The 14819-nt window shown below is 31.9% G+C and overlaps 1 pseudogene; it reads left to right on the forward strand.

Annotated features, from left to right (window-relative positions):
* The first annotated feature begins 1565 nt into the window (after positions 1–1565).
* On the forward strand, positions 1566–14005 carry LOC115960693 (annotated as a pseudogene).
* Positions 14006–14819: the final 814 nt, after the last annotated feature.

Genomic DNA, 14819 nt, shown 5'->3' on the forward strand with positions numbered 1-14819 from the left:
ATAATTGGAGTTTATTTGTATAGGTTTGTTGAATATGTGACATTCCAAACATTGTCTACCACCCTATCAGAGTAGTTTTTCATTGACCCCATATGTTTTTTTGTTGACTTGTATTTACCATTGTAACAAACACCAAAACATACAAAACATTGATCTCAACAAAACTAGTAGGCATGACTCATGAGAATTTTAATTTATGCATCTGAGTTGTTTTAGATTAATAAAGTAATAAAATATTATACTCAGACCCACTATAATTGAAAACAAGGATGTTATAAACATGTGGTGTCCATAAATTTTTCTTTGCATTTTGCCTAAACAAACCTTAGCATCAAATGTAGCCATCTGGCCCCCACAAAAGAAGAAAAAGAGAACAAAAATTTTAGTGATGAAATGCGACCATGATGTAACATTTCTAGGATAAGATTTGGTTATGTTGTAAAAGTGAAAGCTTTGACACCAATTTGTTGAGAATATTGGAAGCCAAAATATCTAATTGTTATGTGTGTATCCAAATAACAATGAGTTTATGCAAAATAAAAATAGAAAATAGAAGAAACAATCATATCAAAAACACAAAGATTTCCATGGTTCAATTTTTGGCCTATATTTACAAGTCTTGTTGAGAAAAAAACTTCATTTACAAAAGGAGGAGATTACAAAAATGGTACTCTCACAAATCTAAACCCCAAATACATCTAAATTTAAAGCTCTTAGTTACCAAAAACACCTAATCACTAAAGAAACCTGAAAATTTGTTGAACAAACTCACAGCTTGAAAACTCTAAACAATATCCAGCTCTCTCACACACAAACAATAGCTGCATAACTCAATATGTACAATAACAAATTCCAAGTTGGACTTGGATTTTTTAAGTCGGCAAACTAAAACCAACAAGAACTTGGTTTCCAAGTCCTTCAAGACAAGGACTATGCTTTCCCACATGCACACAATTTACTACTACAATAAAATGTATTTTCAGTGACAAAAATTTTTGTCACCAAAAGTCCAATTTTTCATCGCCTATGACTTTCAGCGACAAAATCTGTTTTTAGGCGACGAAATTGGTTTTGTTGCTAATACCCCATCACTAAAAGTCCTGGTGACGAAAAATTTCATCACCAAAAGGTCTGACTAGTTTAAAAGGAAAAAAAAAACTTTTAGCGACGCAACCAGTTCGTCGCCTAATGTTTTCCTCGCTAAATAGACTATTTAGTGATGAAACGGTTTTGTCGCCAAATGTATTTTATTTTATTAAATCATATTTGGTGATGAAAAATTTCTTCGACAAAACCATTTTAAAAAAAATCGACTGTATATAGCAACAAAAAAGTGCGTCGCCAAAACCATTTTTGAAAAATTTCAGCTATATTTTGCGATGAAATATTTCATGGCCAAAACAATTTTTTTATTATTATTTTTTATTTCTTCCATATTTGGCGACAAAATATTTAGTTGCCATTTTTTTTTTTTTGGTTATATTTGGTGACGGAAAAATTAGTTGCTAAAACTAAAGATGGGATGAAGTTGAAATTAAGTGAAGTGTTCTATGTAATTACCAGTCATGCTAGTTACAGTGCTAGTAGGATGCGCCTCCACACTAGAAGAACTTTGGGTGGAAGGATCTATTTTAGGAGGTGGCTTCGATGATGTTCCCATAGATAAGACCACTAGGAAAGATGCCTCACCTTGCGAGCATGTTAGTCGTCCTCATGGTTTTAAAAACCGATATGGTGAAAGAACTGGAAAAGAGACTGGTTACCGGTTTTTTGATTGGACCGGCATCCGATCGATGGTCGAACCATGATGTCATAAATAATTTAATTAATAATTTTTTAAGTTATATAAATAAATAATAAATTTTTATACTAAAATTAATTAATAATTTATGAATACACATGTAAACTAAAATGCTCTATAATTCATTAACTACTGATAATTGAAAGAATAATTGAATATAAAAGTTACCTGTGGAGTAGTGGACTGAATCTAATAATATAAATAAATAAATATATATATATATATATATATTATTTGAATGTTTATAAAATTTAATTTTTGGTGAAAGTCCATATAATATTTTATGCAACTTTATAAATGATAATAGTAACTAGTTAGTTTATATTCAGCAAAATAGTAACTAATTAGTTTATACCTAACTCAATGAACTTATAAGTTATATATATATAATTATAAATAAATAAATAAAGGGAAAGAAAAGACCATGAGACAAGACAAGAAAACATTAAATAAGAAATGGTAATGATGGTCACATCGGGGAGTAAAAAATGATTAAAAAAATTAAAAACTTGTGGATTTAGAAACCCCAAAACTCAAAAAGCCAGCCATTGCCGTTGGAACTTTAAAAAACAGTCAGCCACTGCCAGTCATTTTTATGTTTCCCACGTCTTCCAATATTTTATTAAAAGATTTTTTTCTCTATATCACATCTTCCTAGTACCCATTTCAAGTTTAACTCTTCACTTTTCAGATCTCTAAAGTCTAAATAAATTTTCTCTGCTTTAGGCTTTCAGCCTCTTCCTCTACTTTCAAGCTTTTAAGTTTCAACATCTTTCTTTCTATGTTCATACCTTCAACCCCAATTTGCAAGTTCAATGAATCAATGGTGTCACCAAGCCCACCACCTACCAACACTGTCCTAGTGTTAGGCTGAGAACCTAGCAACACCGTCCCAGTGTTAGGCTCTTGTCAGTGGCGTAAAGACAGAGTGGCCAATAACCGGTTCAACCATACTGGTTCCGATTTTACAGTTCAATCGTTCGGTTTCTAGATCATTTCGGTTTTTTGTTATTTTTTGGTTTTTAATCATAATCGGACTAGATTAATGGCCAGTCCCCGGTTGAACCGGTCAGTCCGGTCCGGTTTTTAAAACCATGGTCGTCCTAGTGCCATCTGTAACTAACAAACATACATATAGATGAATAAAGTCATTACAAATAATGGAACAACAAAGTTATTATCTAATCTAATCATTCTAATAACAATAACATCTATTGTAGCAAACAACAAGTCACATATATAGTACCTTATGGATTAAAGAATTAGATGACTCATCATCATTGTCATCGTCACCGATAGGTGGTACATAGTCATCATCATCTACCATAACACTAGCTCTATTTCTTTTCTCATTTGCACAATTGAGCTCAGTAGAATCCTTTAGAGATTTTGACAAATGTTTCAATCCCAAAGCATCAATTCTCTCTTGGTTATACTTCATTCTATCCAATTTTGTCATCTCGTACTTTGGTATATTATGAGTATATTTGGCTTTTTGGGCATTTTTTGGAACTATATATTGACATGAAAGATAAGTACAATTGCTACTAACTTTACATATCATAATCCACTTCATTATTTATATCCAGCAATTCACAAGTGCAAAACTTTAACACAATTGTTACTAACTCTACACATCATAATCCACATCAATTTCCATATCAAGTTCAAGATAAATACAAGACTTTAAGAAATTGCTACTAACTTTACATATCATAATCCACATTATTATCCATATCAAGATAAAGACAAGTGCCAAACTTTAACACAATTGTTACTAATATTCTACACATCATAATCCATATCAAGTTCAAGATAAGTACAAAACTTTAAAACAGTTGCTACTAACTCTACACATTATAATCCACATCATTATCCATATGAAAATCAAGACAAGTGCAAAACTTTAACACAATTTTTACTAATATTCTCCGCATCATAATCCATATGAAAATGAAGACAAGTGCAAAACTTTAACATAATTTTTACTAATATTCTACACATCATAATCCACATCAATATCCATATCAAGTTCAAGTTAAGTACAAAATTTTAAGACAATTGTTATGAACTCTACATATCATAATCCACATTAATATCCACATCAAGATTAAGACAAAACACAAAACTTTAAGACAATTGTTATGAACTCTACATATCATAATTTATATCAAGATCAACATCAGGTATTTATGCTCTTCATTTTAAATAGCATCTCTTGAAGTTCCACCTTCAGCTGAACCTTAGCTTCAACATCACCCATACAATACTTAACATTATCTTTAACATTGATAGGGACAATATCAATAATCGCTTCTTGTTGGAATGCGTTGGATTCTCCATCCTCGACTTCCGGGACATCAAACACTCCCTTATGTTGGATGCATTGCACAACTTTATAAATGTTAAATTTTTTTTTAGTGTGTGATAAAATTCAAAATGTCTTACATGTTCTTTGAACCACTTGGGAAAATCTTGTCATTATATTTAAGTTATGGTTCCAGTAGAATTATGCAATGTGTTTTTGCTTTCATTGTTCAAAACAAGGTGATTTATATTCAGCTAAGCATTGCAAATAATATTCAATACAACTCAAACATTATATGCATATGACATCACATACTTTAAATAAGGCTTTAGTCTGGGACTATTGTACAATAAATACTAATGAGTAGTATCAATTAATGCACGAGACAAGTTGTCATTTCGTGTACCCCTGTAGGTCATGTTGTTTGTGAAAAAATTGTCAATCATTCGCTAGATTCACCACAATCTTCATTTGTTTCCCTCTGATTATGCATAGTTTCAATCCCATTAATATACAAAGACTAATTGTTAATACATTTTTTAAAAATGTAAGCCTCTACAATCGAACCTTTTGGTCGGGCTCGGTTGAAAACGTATCTTTTCAATTTCCCAAGATACCTACGAGGAAAAAGTATTGGAAGTATGATTAATTATGTATTTTATACCATATGTAGCTAAATTTATTTATTTTTTTTTCTATGGGAAAGATACAATTAATGAATGCATCAATGGAACTAATTACCTTTCAATTGGATACATCCACCTATATTGTATTAGGCCTCTTAGAATGGCTTCTCGAGGCAAGTGAATAGTAAGATGGACCATAACATCAAAGAATGCTGGAGGAAAGGACCTCTCGAGCTTGCATAGTATGAAAATTATAGATTCTTCTAGTTTCTCCAAGTCACTCCGTTTTAGGGTCCTTGAGCAGGAGACTTGATTAATTTCAAAAAGTCATAAAAACCATCGATTTCATCAAGTTTTAATAAAAAGAAAGCCCGAGACTTGTCATATGATCCATTAGAATGTTTTTTTTCAAATGCAATGGGTGCCTAAAGTTCATATTTTGCAAGTATATCTGTGCCTTGTTCGTGTCCTTGTTTTTCCCCTCAATGCCCAACAAAGTACCATTAGTACTCTCACTAATATTCTTCTCTACGTGCATGACATCAATGTTGTGCTTAAGCTTCTTATTTTTCCAGTATAGTAACTGGTACAAAATACTTACTTTTGACCAATTCGTCTCCCCAATGAGTGATCTCTTCTTGTTACTTGGATGTTTTTTCAAAATTATATTTAGCATTCTATCTAGCTGCTCTTTTTATCTTTCCCATCGGTAACTCTAAAGACCTTTTCTTTTTCTTTAATAATCCATTATGCATCTGACTATTTCGCCAATAATGTTCCATAGGCAAATAAGCTCGATGATTAATGAATCTAATTTTACCTTCCAAAGATTTTGAATATGGTTCGTCATTGCAAGTGTAATAGGAATCATAACCCTATATCCTCCACCCAGACACGTTACCAAAACAAGAATAGTCATGTATTGTCCACAACAAAGTTGCACACATCTGGAAATACTTTTTACTATAGGCATTGTAAGTTTCTGCACCTTTTTCCCACATCTCCTTCAACTCATCAACCAATGATTTCAGATAAATATTAATTTCATTTCTAAGTTGATGGGGACCAAGAATAAGTAAGGACAATATAAAATATGGATCCTTCATAATAACCAACCAAGGCAATAGGTTATAGGGGATAAGTATAACAAGCCACATACTATAGTTGTTGTTTATATTCTCAAAAAGGGTTGAATCCATCTGTAGCCAACCGTAACCTCACATTGTGAGGTTCAAGGGCAAAATCAGGATTTTGCAAATCAAACTCCTTCTACTCCTCACTAATAGTTGGATGTCTCATTATCCCATCATTCACACGTATGTCTATATACCATCTCATGTCCTTAGCTTTTTGTCTTGACATGAATAATCTCCTGAGTCTCAGTGTCAATGGAAAATAATGCAATACCTTATGAGAAATCTTCTTACCATAAGTATGTGTATCCTTGTACCTAGGCTGCTCATACACTAACATTTATCAAGGTTTTCATTTTCCTTCCAGAATAGTGCACAATCATTTTTGCATGCATCTATATGCTTGTATGACATGCCCAAGTCACATAATATCTTCTTTGCTTCATAAGTTGACCTCGGAACCAAGTTACCTTTCGGTAAAAACTTTATCAACAATTCTAGCATCATATCAAGTCCCTTATTAATCAAGTTGGTCATTACCTTTACATTCAACATTTCAATAACAAACTTCAATATAGTATAATCAATGCAACCCGAATACAACTCACGCTTTGCACCTTCCTTAAATTTGTCAAAATTACCTTAAATTTTATCAAAATTACGCACTTACTCGGTCACTTACCAAGGCATCGATACCATCCATATGATTACCATCCAACATTTCATTATCATTAATGTTCTCATTCAATACATGAAGTTCTCCATGATCATACCATTTAGTGCAAGATTGCATAATCCTACTATGAAGCAAATGGACACGCACAACGTAAAGAGATTGTTGATAGCAATTCATACATTGAATACATGGGTACAAAATATTACCACTCGAGTCCATAACCGCTATTGCAAAATTAATAAATGAATTGACCCTAGTAATATATGGTTCACTTAATTTGCCATTAGGTGTCTTACCCAGTGTCATCCAAATTTTATTCATGTTGGACTACAAATGCAAGGTAAATGTTACTTCAGCAAAATAATGACAACTCATATATAATGTATTCTAATATTTAAGTCTATAATCTACTTAGATAAAATCATATCCCATTTAAGAACACACAAGTCTATATAAACCTTAATACTTAAACAAATATACATAAAACAATCAAACACTTCCAATATCAATTTATACCACCTTATAGAACGCTTACAAGTATAAAAAAAAAATGTTAGTATAATCAAATAAAAGTTAATCAACAATATCCATCTATAATTCCAAAAAATAAGACATTCCCAATATAAATTTAAACTATCTTCTAACACTATGCAAGCCACCAGCTTACTCCAACTTAACAACCCATCACGATACCAATCATCAATATCACAATATAAAACGTTTACAAGTATTGAAAAAAACGTTAATATAATCAAACAAAAGTAACTCAAACATATCCATCCATAATTCCAAAAAATAAGAAACACTTTTAATATGAATTTAAACCAATTTATAACACTATGCAAGCCACCTGCTCGCTCCAAATTAGCAACTCACTATAATACCAATTATCAACATTAAAATATAGAAATTTACAAGAATTTAATGACAAATTACTTACTATGCTCAAGTTAGCACACACCTCTACCAAAGAAATTTGAAGTGACAAATAAAAAATGTTTAACTTGCCAATACTAGAAAAATAAAAAATTATAATAACCAAAAACATAAATCTTAAACAAACCAATCAAAAACATAAACCTTAAACAATTAAAAAATGCCACATGTCATCAATCATTTATAGTGTGCTTATATTCTAGAGATATATTACTCACAATTAGTTGAATTTCTCAAAGCTGCCTCTGGAAAGCAATGGGGATAAAATCCTCAAGTCCTCTATAAGTGCATGATTGTTGAAAGAATGATTAAAAGCAAAGAAGTCATAATAAATACCACAGTGACAGTTTAAGAATTGGGAGAAAGAAACCTGCATTGATAGCTCCCACTAAAAACCTCACTTCATAAATTATAGACTCTCATAACCAAATCTGAAATATAGAGCCCCTAAACAATTGTAAGAGCACAAACTAAAGTATGTTACTTGTAAAGAATTGATCAAAGGTTAACCAATAGATAAGAGTGATACATTAGCTATAAGGTTCATAAAAGCTATAAAAACTAAGGATATGTAGCAAACAACTTGTAATCCCATCTTAGTTTGATAACAACTCAAATAAATCTCTATTGTCACCAGGTTCCAATCTTAGTTGAACAACAATTTCGAATGGATCGCAACCATGGTCCATGATAATGCATCTCAGAATGGGAAAGAATAAAATCATTTTTCCATATCACAAAATGCATTGACGTGTAAGTGATGGTTTGTAATTTTCTTGTTCTATGGCGAGGCTGCCATTATGACATTCAAACTTCCCTCCTTTATGATTTACGGGATTTTATTATTAAACTAAGTAGTAGCTTATGCAAGTTCGCCACTTCCATCTTGAAAATAAATCAGATCAGCAAATATTGCACTTAACCACCACTATTTAAGAAGCAATAGGAACAAGATAAAAGAAGGTTATGGAAGAAGCATACACTCTGGAACCTCATTTGGCATTGTGCAGCTTCCCTAAACAAACTCACTCAATTGAACAACCAAAGTGAGCAAATTTCTCAATAGCAAAAAAGTTCAAGCAAGCACACAAAGCATATAACTTAACATCCCAAACCATAAAATCCCTATTGTTTATTTCCTTACATTTTCTGAACCAAATAAGCACTTTTATAAATAAAGAAATCCAGAGCAACCAAATAGAGCACAACACTGCAAAAATCATAAATTTCCCTCCCTATTGCTTCTTTTCCCTACATTCTTCTTCATAAACTTACTAAATTGAACCCCTAAAAAATAAACAAATAAATTTTGAGCAACCAAATAGAGCACAACTTGAAGCTTAGAAAAAAAATTCTAATTTATATATATTTTTTTAAAAGGAAAAACAAAAGGTGAGGAATGCTAGAGTGACATACGAGTTAGCGATGATGGAGAGCTTGGACGAGTCCCTTTGAAAGGGACAAACGCCGGATTGAAAGGAAGAGGGAGGCGGTGAGGCAAGGGTGAGGATGATGATTGGCAGTGAAGGAGTGAAAGGCTCGATGGCGAGGCAAGGGTGAGGGTGATGATCAATGGCAAAGAAGTCAAAGGCTCGTTGGCAGTATGGATTGGAGGGAGGCGGTGATGAAAAAACAAGAGTTGTAGCTCAGCGGCGGTGTCGATCGGTGAAGATGGGGAGGTTGAAGGCAAGACAACGGCGAGGTGGAGGGGTGAATGACATAGTGTGGATCAGTGAGGTGTAGATTGGTAGTGGCGAAGTGGAGAGACTGAATGGTGCAAGAGGGAGAGAGAGATGTAAGGATGTGGGTTTCTGAAAAATGAGAATAAAAAGGGGTTTTATATAATATTTCTAGACGTCGTTATTGGCCAACGAATATCGGTTTCATCACCTAAAAGCTCTCTTTAATATTTTTAGCGATGACTTATTTATGACCTTTAGTGACAAAATGTTTTTTGTTGCCAAAAGGTTCCCAAATTTATGTCATTATTTTTAGCAACGACTTTGTTTCATTGCTATTGGTACTTTTAGTGATGAAATCAGTTTCGTCACCTATAATGTTCCCAGCAACACCTCTAGCGATGAAACTTTTAGTCGCTAAAAAGTTAGTGACGAAATAGTTCATCGTCATAGATTAATTAAGAACAAAGTTTCTCTCCAAACTAGTTTGGAGAGAAACTTTTCAAACTTCTTATATATATATATATATATATATTTTTTTTTTTTTTTTGTGAATTTTGAAAATCTAACCGTTGAATTTCATGTTCCTTATGTTCTTAACATGTATATCAAATTTCGTTCAAATTGGATATTATTTACTATTCGATCAATAAACTTATTTTTTATATACAATTTTAGATCATAAAAATTTGAAATTTTAACATTTGTTTGATGAGATAACAATTGATCTTTGATCTTCTTGAAATTTTACATGCATGAAGAATATAATAAAAACATGCAATCTAACAGTTAGATTTTCAAAATTCACACTCAATATAGAGATATATGAGGAGTTTGTAGAGTTTCTCTCCAAACTAGTTTGGAGAGAAACTTTGTTCATTAATTAAATTCACGCCGACTTTTTTCCCTTTGCCGCCCTTATTTTAGATCAACAAATAGCGACAGAATTCAACTTTCGTTGCCAAATGTTACTATTTTTTTATTATTGGTGACAAAATTCATATTTCGTCGCTATATATAAGTTTTCAGTGACAAAAAATATTTCCTCACTAAGATTCATTGCAAAAAATATATTTTATTGTAATGTCAATCCTCCACATCAACAAGTTACATGGGAAAATCATATATCCAAAGAAATATAGGAATCATGTCCATCTTGTTTTTTTGAAGTGCAATTAAACATCATCCATCAACTTTGCTAGACATGCTTTGCACGTCTTGGCTCATTTTTCTAAATGGAATTTTCAAGTTTCTTCTATGGAAAAAATAAAACACCATACACATTAAAATGGAAGAAACAAAGCATGTAATATATAGACAAATAGACATATATAGTGTAGGAAATTAGGAATTGAAACTTCGGAAAGATGGCTAAAAAGTAAAAAGTAAAAACTATAGTCTCTAAGTAACTTTTTAAAACCCTATTTTTTATTAGATTTTGCTTAGCTTCTCCAATTTGAAAGACTTGAATACAAATATGCCTTGTAGTAAAGGTAAGAGTTTGGGATCCGTTTATTTTGCTGAAATTGAAAACTTTTTGCTGAAAGTATTGTAGATAAAAGTAAAAGTTAACTGAAATAGTAAAATGAGACTCATGAATAGTACCAAAAAATTCAGTGGGACTCATAAATAGTAGCAAAAATAAGATGAATAATAAAATAAGTTAGTAAAATTATTTTTGTCAAACAGACACTTAAAGAAACACTTTAATTTAAATGCAATGACAGTCTCTCAACGTACATATCATTACAAAAGAGTTATCATTCAACATCTCTTTAAACTTACTACAAGTACTGTGAACTTTGACAGAAAGAGTCATAAACCAAAGGATTACCATGAGATTGTCTTAGATAGGTTTCCAACAGTTTTGTACCTATTGTTTTTATGCATACAAGCATCTATACAAAGGATCATCCATGATCCAATTAACAGTTTTGTTCTAACATAACATACATATTATTAGAAGGGAAATGTTAATAGATGGCCCAAGGGCATTTGTTAATGAACCGCATTTAGAAACCTTTTTTAGGAAAAAAAAATTGATTTTGTGACAGCTTTTTATATTTTCTACAAAAGTAATATTAATTTTTTTTTTTAAAATGGTTTATTAACAATAGGACATTCGTTAATAAGGTCCTTATTAGAAAATAGTTACCATCATTGTCTTTGATATTGTTACAACAAGAAATATTAAGACTATGAACAGAAAAAGTCATAAAGGAGTAAAGGACTCTTTTACCCAACATATATAAAAGTCATATACGGAGTAAGATTGTCTTTTAGTACCTTTTTTTTATGGTAGCCTTTATGTAATGGTAATATGGTCATTGGCCTGTATATATGTTAGTTAAAACAGTCTTTTATGACTTTTTCTGTTATCCTTCTTAAAGAAAATTTCATAGTATTAAAATAGATAATAATCTCATGGTATTAATATCATCTATCTTAATACCCCGAGATTGTCTTTTATGTAGTAAAAGTGTAAAATTTCTAGTACAGTTTTATTTGGTTGGGAGATAGAAAAGTAGAGAGATGAAAAATCTTTTGTTTGGTTGAAAAGAAAAATGAGATAATAGAAAATATGGTTTGTATAAAAATTGATTTTCATGGCCTTTTTACATAAAAAAATTTATATTTTAAAAGAAAAAATTTTTTGTCAAAAAAAAAAAGTAAATGTTAAAGTTGAAGAAAGAAAGATTAAAAAAAAAAAAAAAAACCAACTTTAGAACAAATGCAAGTGGGAGAAGATGGGGTAGATGAATAATTTCCCATTAAGCCTTGCAAGGGCATTGGCTTAAATAATATTTTTAGAAACTTTTTATAGGAAAAGAGAAAAAATAACTAATTTTTTGTACATTATTTTATATTTTTCATAAAAGTAGTATAAAATTTTTCTTAAAATAATCTATTAACAAATGTTCTAAGAACACTTATTAATTGTACTCGAAATTAAAAATATGCCTCAACTTTTGAAATTGCAAAGAGAAAACCTAAACGTCTTTTTCTTTTTTATTTTATTTTGGGAAATGTTGAGTTGCATACTTAGCTTCCTTCTACAAATAGGGCTCATCAAATGATGGCAAGATTTGCAACTCTCTTCCTAAGATAGCTCTCAAGTTACAAAGAAATTAAACTTATAGTTTTAAGCTAGCTCCCAATTGAGAGATGGAAAACAAAGCATACAGAGGCCATGTCTTAGCTTTTTTTTTTTTTTTTTTTTGATAAACCAATGCTGAAATAGATTAAGTACTAATAAGTTTGTTACAATAAAGCTCGGCTTTGTCAAAAGCCAGCAAATCCTCTGCCATGTCTTAGCTTTACCATATCCAAGCCAAGTTCACATAAATCCAATGCTCCAGTTCTCTAAACGTTTGGTCTCCAAAGGGCTTAAAGCTACAGTAGCCACAACCGTTTTCATCCACAACACCATGAAACCCCAATCATCAGTCTCACTCCAATTTGATACAATATCAGATGGCTATGATGAAGGTGGGTTCGCCCAAGCAGAAAACATCCAAGAATATCACACTCGTATGGTAGCTATAGGCTCAAAAACACTAGCTGTCCTCATTATAAAGCACAAAAACACTGCAAACCCAATTGATTGCACAATCTATGACCCTTTTTTGCCTTGGGCTTTGGAAGTAGCTAAAAAATTTGGTATATTTGGTGCTGCTTTCTTTACTCAAACTTGGCTGTGAATTTCATATACTATCAAGTGCATCGTGGACTATTGAAGCTACCAATTACTTCCATATCCATCTCAATTCCTGGTCTACCTGTGCTTGAGCTAGAAGACATGCCATCTTTCATTCGTATGTCTAATTCGTACCCATCTTACCTTGAGCTGTTGGTAAATCAATTTGCTAACTAGGAGAAAGCTGATGCCGTACTTGTCAACACCTTCAACGAGCTAGAGGTGGTTGAGGTGAGTAATTATGTAATAGGGATGTTGCTTTTTTTCTTTTTTTTACTTTTCAGATGTTGTGACTATTTATATCAATATGTTCAAGCAGCAAAGCACAAGTTTACAACTGATCATGAGCCATTTGCATATAGAATGTTTCTGTAACCTTTGTACCAGCCGAAATTTGATTATATTGTTCATTTATCCTTTCCCATATCAGGAGGTGGATTCCATGTCTAAATTCTGTCGATTACTACCAATTGGGCCAACAATTCCATCTTTCTATTTAGACAACCGTGTGGAAAATGACAAAGACTATGGACTTAACCTTTTCGTATTAGACTCTTATTGCACTAATTGGCTCAACACTAAGCCAGAAGGATCTGTTATTTATGTGTCATTTGGTAGCATGGCCAATTTGAACAACAAGCAAATGGAGGAATTGACATTTGCTTTAAAAGGAAGCAATTTTTATTTCTTGTGGGTGGTTGAGGGTTCAGAGGAGGCAAAGCTCCCTGAAAAGTTTGTGGAAGATGTAGGAAATAAAGGGTTGGTAGTGCAATGCAGCCCCCAATTGGAAGTGCTGGCAAATAAGCTATTGGGTGCTTTTTAACACATTGTGGTTGGAATTCAACCTTAGAGGCATTGAGCTTGGGAGTGCCTTTAGTGGGGATGCCACAATGGACAGATCAAATTCCAAATTCCAAGTTTGTTCAGGATGTGTGGAAGATGGGAGTGAGGTCTAAGGTTGGTGAGAATGGTATTTTGGGAAGAAAAGAGATTGAGTTTTGCATTAGAGAAGTAATGGAGGGAGAGAGAGGGAGAGAAATGAAAGAGAATGCTAAGAAATGGAGGGGTTTAGCAATAGAGGCTATAAGTGAGGGTGGCAGTTCGGACAAGAACATTGATGAATTTGTGTCCAAATTCATAAACTCCTAGTTTCTTCCTTAAGCTAAGTTCAATATTTTCTCAGCTCAAGATGCAGGTTGAGAATGTAACCATTTTGTTCCTTCTCTTTGCCTCGCCTTGGACAATGATGTTTATTTAAATATTGACATTTTTATGGTCAAGAAAAATTTCGGGTTGGTTATTGGTTACGAAACATTATCTTAATACTAATCACACCTCAAACTCAATTATATGAGCTAGATATATGACATAAACAGCACGTCTAAGAATCTCACAAGCGTGCAAGCCATTGACAAAAATGAGCCTTTAAATAGCCAAAAATGGCAAATACACTCAAAAAATACTTATTAAATAATTTAAATTACCCTCAAACTTACAAATGAACAAAATAACCTTAAAACCTCTTAAATAATCAAAATAGTCTTAGTACCTGCTCCTTTATGAATGTATTGTTCGTTGAAGTTATTATGTTGATGACTATATATTGATTGTTTTTTTTTTTTAATATTTCTAATTGATAGAGTGTTTTAAGAAAATAAACTAATGTTTATATTTACATTTTATTTTGTGTGACAATAAAATTTTTGTTTAATTTTTAACACTCCATTTGTTTTGATAAAAAAACATTTAATTTCTGGAAGATGACTTGTTTTCTAAAAAAAAATATTTTACACAATACTGATTCATTTTTGTGTTTGGACATTCCGACCCTGAAGAATGAGCTATAAGAAACTCTTTTTTTATTTTTTATTTTTTAAATGTAGTTTGACTTGCATACAAAAAAAACACTAACATTTCTCATAATTCCAAGTAATTATTTGAATAAAACCTTGAATTCACAAAA

The sequence above is a fragment of the Quercus lobata genome, chromosome 2, assembly GCF_001633185.2.
Source record: "Quercus lobata isolate SW786 chromosome 2, ValleyOak3.0 Primary Assembly, whole genome shotgun sequence".
NCBI classification, from domain to species: Eukaryota; Viridiplantae; Streptophyta; class Magnoliopsida; order Fagales; family Fagaceae; genus Quercus; species Quercus lobata.